Source organism: Glycine soja, chromosome 12 (assembly GCF_004193775.1).
Source record: "Glycine soja cultivar W05 chromosome 12, ASM419377v2, whole genome shotgun sequence".
Taxonomy (NCBI): Eukaryota; Viridiplantae; Streptophyta; class Magnoliopsida; order Fabales; family Fabaceae; genus Glycine; species Glycine soja.
The window spans coordinates 15,112,245-15,118,536 of NC_041013.1; the positions used below are offsets into that span (position 1 = coordinate 15,112,245).

The 6,292-nt window shown below is 35.8% G+C and overlaps 1 pseudogene; it reads left to right on the top strand.

Moving 5' to 3' along the window:
• Positions 1-1,217: 1,217 nt before the first annotated feature.
• Positions 1,218-4,541, top strand: LOC114378807 (annotated as a pseudogene).
• The last annotated feature ends 1,751 nt before the right edge of the window (positions 4,542-6,292 follow it).

Genomic DNA, 6,292 nt, shown 5'->3' on the forward strand with positions numbered 1-6,292 from the left:
ATAAAAAATACCAGTCTTCCCAAACTGTCTAAACGGACAATTCAAGACTAAATACAATGACTCATGCAAACTGTCCGCAAGAATCATTGTATTCAATCTCAAATGAGAATCTAAGGTTCACTCAGCATGAACAACGGTTATTTATATAGAAAATTTCATTGATGACGTACAAGAACATACAAAATCTAAATTTCGATTACAGACAAATATCGACATCAACAGTTGTTTGTATAGCATATTACATTAATGACATACAAGAACATACAAAATGTAAACTTCGATTACAGACAAATATCAACATCAACAGTTCTTTATGTAACTAATTTGGAATTCTGGGTTTCGAGGGTGCTTATGCTTTATTATTGTAGTTAGGTATGTGTCTTCTTTTGTGAATATGTTAGAGGTATGACAGATTCATTTTATCTGTGATTCATTGTTATCTGAGGCTTTTGGATTGGAGAGGGACAATCTTGAAGCAACAGTCTTGCTTGCAGACCATTGTTACTTGAAAGTGAGTAGTTAGTTGAAGCTGAAACTAGTGAGTGTGTCTGAGAGATTCAGAGATGGGGATTGATCACTCTCTCACTAGTAGCAAGAAAAGCATATAGGGGAAAGAAAATGAATGAGAGAAAGCTAAGGTGTGTTGGTTTAATATGGGACAAAGTAAGGTTGACTAAGTGTGTGTGTGTGTGTGTGTGTGATGAGGGTGTGTGTGTGTGTGTATGTGTGTGTCATGAGTGTGTGTGTGTGTGTGTGTGTGATGAGGGTGATGAGGGTGTGCGTGTGTGTGATGAGGGTGATGAGGGTGTGTGTGTGTGTGTGTGTGTGTGTGTGATTAGGGTTTTTGTGTGTGTGTGTGTGTCATGAGGGTGTGTGTGTGTTTTTGGTAAGGGTGTGGGTGTGTGTTTGTGATGAGGGTGTGTGTGTGTGTGTTTGTGATTAGGGTTTGTGTGTGTGTGTCATAAGGGTGTGTGTGTGTGTGTGTGTGTGTGTGTGTGTGTGTGATTAGGGTTTTTGTGTGTGTCACATGAGGGTGTGTGTGTGTGTGTGTATTTATTAATTAGCTTTTCATCCCACAAGGGTTTTTCGATCAAATTGATTTCATTAGTGAAGATGGATTTTAAGTAATTAACAAAGTGGTCTAGGGGGGTTACTTTCTGGATATATGTGGAGGAAATGATGAAAGAGAGCAAACACTGAATCAGTTGCTCACTGAAATGAAGAAGCTTAACAAGGATGTCTCTCTTAGTGTCATTGCCATGAGAACTCCAGGATTCAATGGTGCAGACCTAGCAAACCTCATGAATCAAGCCACGATTCTTGCCGGTTGAAAGGGGCAAAGATAAAATCACAATGGAAGAAGTTGATGACTCCGTAGTTCGCATGGAAAGAACCAAGATGATGATAAAAAGCAATTTTTTATCCACTGCAAATTAACTTAAAAAGACTACTAAAAGCTATAAAAGACGGAAGAGAATAAGATAAAACTTGAGATATTTCATTCATTTGATTGATGGCAAAAGCAAAATTCTGGTGCCTTAACATGGTTCATACCAAGTGAAGATCCATCTCTCATCTCTAAGAACCAACTACTTGCTAGAATAGTTGGAGGCTTAGGGGAAAGAGCAGAAGAGGAAGTTATATTTGGTGAAACTGAGATAACCACTAGAGTTGCAGTGGACTTGCAACAGATTACACAAATAGCAAGACAGATGGTAACAAGGTTTGGTATGTCAGAGATTGGACCATGGGCATTGACTGATCCTACCGTGCAAGGTCATCATGCGGTACTAAGGATGTTGGCTAGGAACTAAATGTCAAAGAAACTAACTGAGGACATTGATAACTGTTAATGCGCTGAAATTTCTTATGTGCATTTGTTATTATGCTTTATGAGTGTAGTAAGTGTGGTGTGACTAGTACTTGTTGGAGTGTGTTATTAGACTTTGTATTTATGATGGGTAAATGAGTTCTTAAGTTTTTTGGTAGAAGTAACTATCTGTTGTGTTCTTTACAGTGGATTCTGGATTAGAATGAATCGTTGAATTGGAAGGAAATTAATCTTTTTTAATGGGGAACTTAGTTGTACTACAAGCATTATACCAAGCTGATTATCTTTGAGCTTGATAAGTTGAAAGAATCCTATAGTGCTGTAGTGAGGATTTAAATGAATAATTTTGTTTGGGTTTAGTTTTGTTTTGTTCTGACATGATTTAAAGGTATAAATCCATGACCAATCTCATCCTCTAGCATTTCCTTTTGTTTGTCTGTCGAGCATTCTTGAAGGCATAAGTTCTTATAGACATCAAATTGACTGTTAAGATAGAGGAGTGAACATGCTTAAGCATGAATAATAGGTATGATACACATCAATCATATGTCAAAACAATGGCCTTTGTCAAAATTATTTCATCACGGGGAAAAAATTACTAAAAAGGAGAAAAGGACTACAAAGCATGAAGAAAATGAATCCTCTTAAATCATTTAAGCTAGATCTGTTATGCTCTCAATTTGATACAAATTAGCTTAACCAAACAATAACAAACACAACAAAATCTATCCTAACAGAACCCAAGAAATCAATAACAAATGTAAGAAAAAGATAAAATAGACCAAACACACATCCAGACAGCAGCAAATCCAAACAAATGATAGGTTGGAGAAGATTCAAATGGCACAGGGAATAGATTAAACAAGAAAAGGCCCAAAGAGTTAGAGCATTCTGAAAGTAACACAAAAAGAAGATACATGATATACCTGATTAAAAACATTTCCAAAACCATATAACAAAAAGAATGTGGAAAAAACAAATTAGAGGCTAGCAAATTTTTGCCTAGATAATAATTATTGATGACCAAATAATCAGTGTGGTTCTTTTTCAGTTCAGTTTTTTTAAATAAATAACCATACTCTATGCCTAAGTGATCCTAACCTAATAGATAAATACCTACAACAGCTAGTTGCTCACTCTCTTGCTCCCCCAGGAATTAGAACTATTCCTCCAAGTCCCAAATGGCTATCAACTTCTCAGGGATGTATTGAAGCGCATTTAACAAACAACAGGTATGATTTCTATATTGACATTGAAGTTTTCAAATTATGGTTTCTGTTGGCTTGTTTTCAGGGGGCTTCTAATCTATATTATGCTTCCTTTCAAAAGAATGACATAACTGAAATTGAAACGATTGGTTGTAGTGAACCAATAGGATTCATCATCACAAAAATAGATGAATTATGGCAACTTAAGTAGGTATATCATGGTAATGCTTTGGCAGCTTTAATTTCAAGTATTAAGCAGCTGCCCAACAACTTAAAGCCACTAAAGCTACAAATGAAGGCATTGAGCTTGTTGAGAAGTATTTTTCCTTTATATTTGGAAGAGATAGAAAATAGGTATGTGTGTGGAATACACACAAAGATACTTCCTAACTGCAATAACTTACTTTTAGAAGGATTATTTTAGCAAATTATACTTTTTGTTGTGTTTAAAAAAAATAAAGGTTATAATTTTCTAATTGCTATACTATTTCCAAAAAAAGCAAGTACATATTAACAAATTCACACACACATATAAAGGAATACAAGAGGAACCAAGGTTACTTAGGTCAGCAGTGGTGAAGTACATAAAGGAACAATGGAACTACAAGGATGAGCCAATCATGGTACCTCTAGATTAAAAAGGAAACGTCACAAATTACAATGCTCTTGATATGATCAACATTTGGGGTGCGCAAGCATACCCCTTTTCGGCTTCAAAAGAGGAAGAGCTATGGCAAGACCAGAATTTGACAATGCAACTTTTGCTAGATGGCATCAATCCTCTCCTTGCTTACTGGGTATGAGTCTGATTCATATCATGTTTTCATGCTGATTTTAACAATTTAATTTCACGTAACATTACTGACTTTTACATTTTATTGGTTGAACAAGGAAAAAATAGTTGCCTTTATGGGAGTGAAAACTTGGTTTGGATCCAACAATTCAATGATAAGATAATTGAGATCAAACAACCAGGTCTGCAGCTGGAAACAATATATGTTGGTAATAGTCAATCAAGTGAAAATGTTAAGCAAATAATGGCAAAAGGTGGTGAAAAAAGTCTCAATGATCCCCTTTCCTTCATAAATGTGCAACACTTTTGGGTTCAATTGGAGACCATGAGAATGTCTAAACTCATACTAGGAAATACACCAAGTTCTGATCATGTACTAGCTAAGTTGTCAACTTTGCTTGACATGGATGGTAGAGAAGAAGGTTGGGCTGTGATTGGATGTAGGGGTTCAAGCTCAACTAATATTCTTAGGCTTTAAGGGATGCAGGTGATGGAATTCTTAAGGAAATGTTCAAAGTGGAGAGAAAATATAACCAATTTGTGATTACAGGGTGCTCTAAGAAACTTCCTAGACCCCCATTTTGTTGAAAGGAGTTGCAATCACTCACACTTTGTTTCCTCTAGAGAAAATGAAAGACCAAGTGAAGGAAATGTAATGTGTCAACAGTGCAAGCGACCCATGAATAATTTTGTGGTGTACCAACCATGAATAGGATAGACACAATAGTTGAGTTGAACTATTTTTGTTACCATTACCACCAAGTTTGTCTCTTATTTTGAGTGTCAATCATTTAAATCCTAGTCCTAACTTAGAATGCTTGAAGGAATTTCCTATAATCATTTAGTGATATAAAGATATAAAGAAACTTGTGTTTAGTATAGTAAAATCAACTATATTTTACTCACATGCTTTCCCTTATACAAGTAGAATTTAAAACAGTTTTCATATTTTCATATGGACTCAAACTGAGAAGGTGGGATGACAACATTTTGTTAAAGGAAGATGTAGAAGCCTCTTGTATAAGCAAGAAAGAAGCAACTCTTAAGAGGGAAAAAGTAAAACAATGCTCAGGCATATTACAAATCAAAATGAATCAAAACTGCCCCAGCTCTTTAACCAAATTGATTCAAAACAAAAAAGGCAATATAAATTATGTCACAAGAACTAGAGATTAAGTCCAAACAACTTGAATATGTACAAAGGCACAGGGATGAACAGGATCAGGCATTATCGAAGCAAATTCAATTGCTCAGAATTTAAATTCGAAAGCTTATGGCAGAGGAGCATCATTTGTCTAAAACTGACCAAAAATAGACGATGACTATGATGTTAATGCAACAGAACATCACCATAACCACTCCCTTACAAGTACGCTACATATTAAATGAACCTACATCCTTCTCTTTTTGTTTATGCTTTTCTTAACTAAACCCTATTAGCTTTTAGAGTTATAGAAAATTACTAACATTGTGAAAGTGTAAGTTTCTAAGTCTGGGTGATAACACATTAATGTATTCAGCCAAATACATTATCAAACTCAAGCATCCCACTAAAAATATAACGGGATTAGACACCCCAATACAAGCAAAAGCACAATAACAAGTACAAACAAAACACTAAGGGAAGTTAAAATAATGGCAGCCAAAAGCAAAACTTACCAAGACACAATAGACACAGCAGACACGAGAATAGGAGCAAAAAGTGTTTTGGTGCCAATGGCTACAAGGAAAGCAATGTTAGCAGACACAACAGACACAGTAGACACGAAGCAAGAAAACTTACCAGAGCGCAGTGAAGAGGGTGGCTTTGCAACCAGAGCACGACCAGGGTGGCTTTGCGAGACTCCGCGTGGTGGGTCAAGGACAATGGCAGTATAGAGGATGGCTTTGCAAGGTGGGTCAGGAGCAATGGCAGTGACGAGGGTAAGTTTGCGAGAATGAGCACGGGCAGTGATAAGGGTAAGTTTGCGAGAATGAAAGTGGGCAGTGAAAAGTGTCTGTAGTTTAATTTTAGTAAAAACAAAACACCGGTTTTCTAAAAAAAAATGATGTTACCTAGCTCATGTTAACATCGGTTTTTTGAAAAACTGATGTTAACATATTCTCGTTAACATCAGTTTTGTTAAAATCGATTCAAAATCGATGTTAACATGACCTAGATAACATCGGTTTTGTCAAAACCGATGTAAATGAGACTATGTTACCATCGGTTTTTCAAAAAACTAATGTTAACGAGACTATGTTAACATCAGTTTTGACAAAATCGATGTTAATAAACTCGTCTTATTTACAAGTATGTCACCGCATTTGAGTTAACATCGGTATTGTCCAAAACCAATGTTAACCTGGCGATGTTAAATGTATATTTTTTACTAGTGAAGTTCAGAGGTAGAGAATTCAATAAAAGATGAAAGTAATCAGTTTCTTCTAGTTCTTTATGACAATTTTCCCAAATCCTTT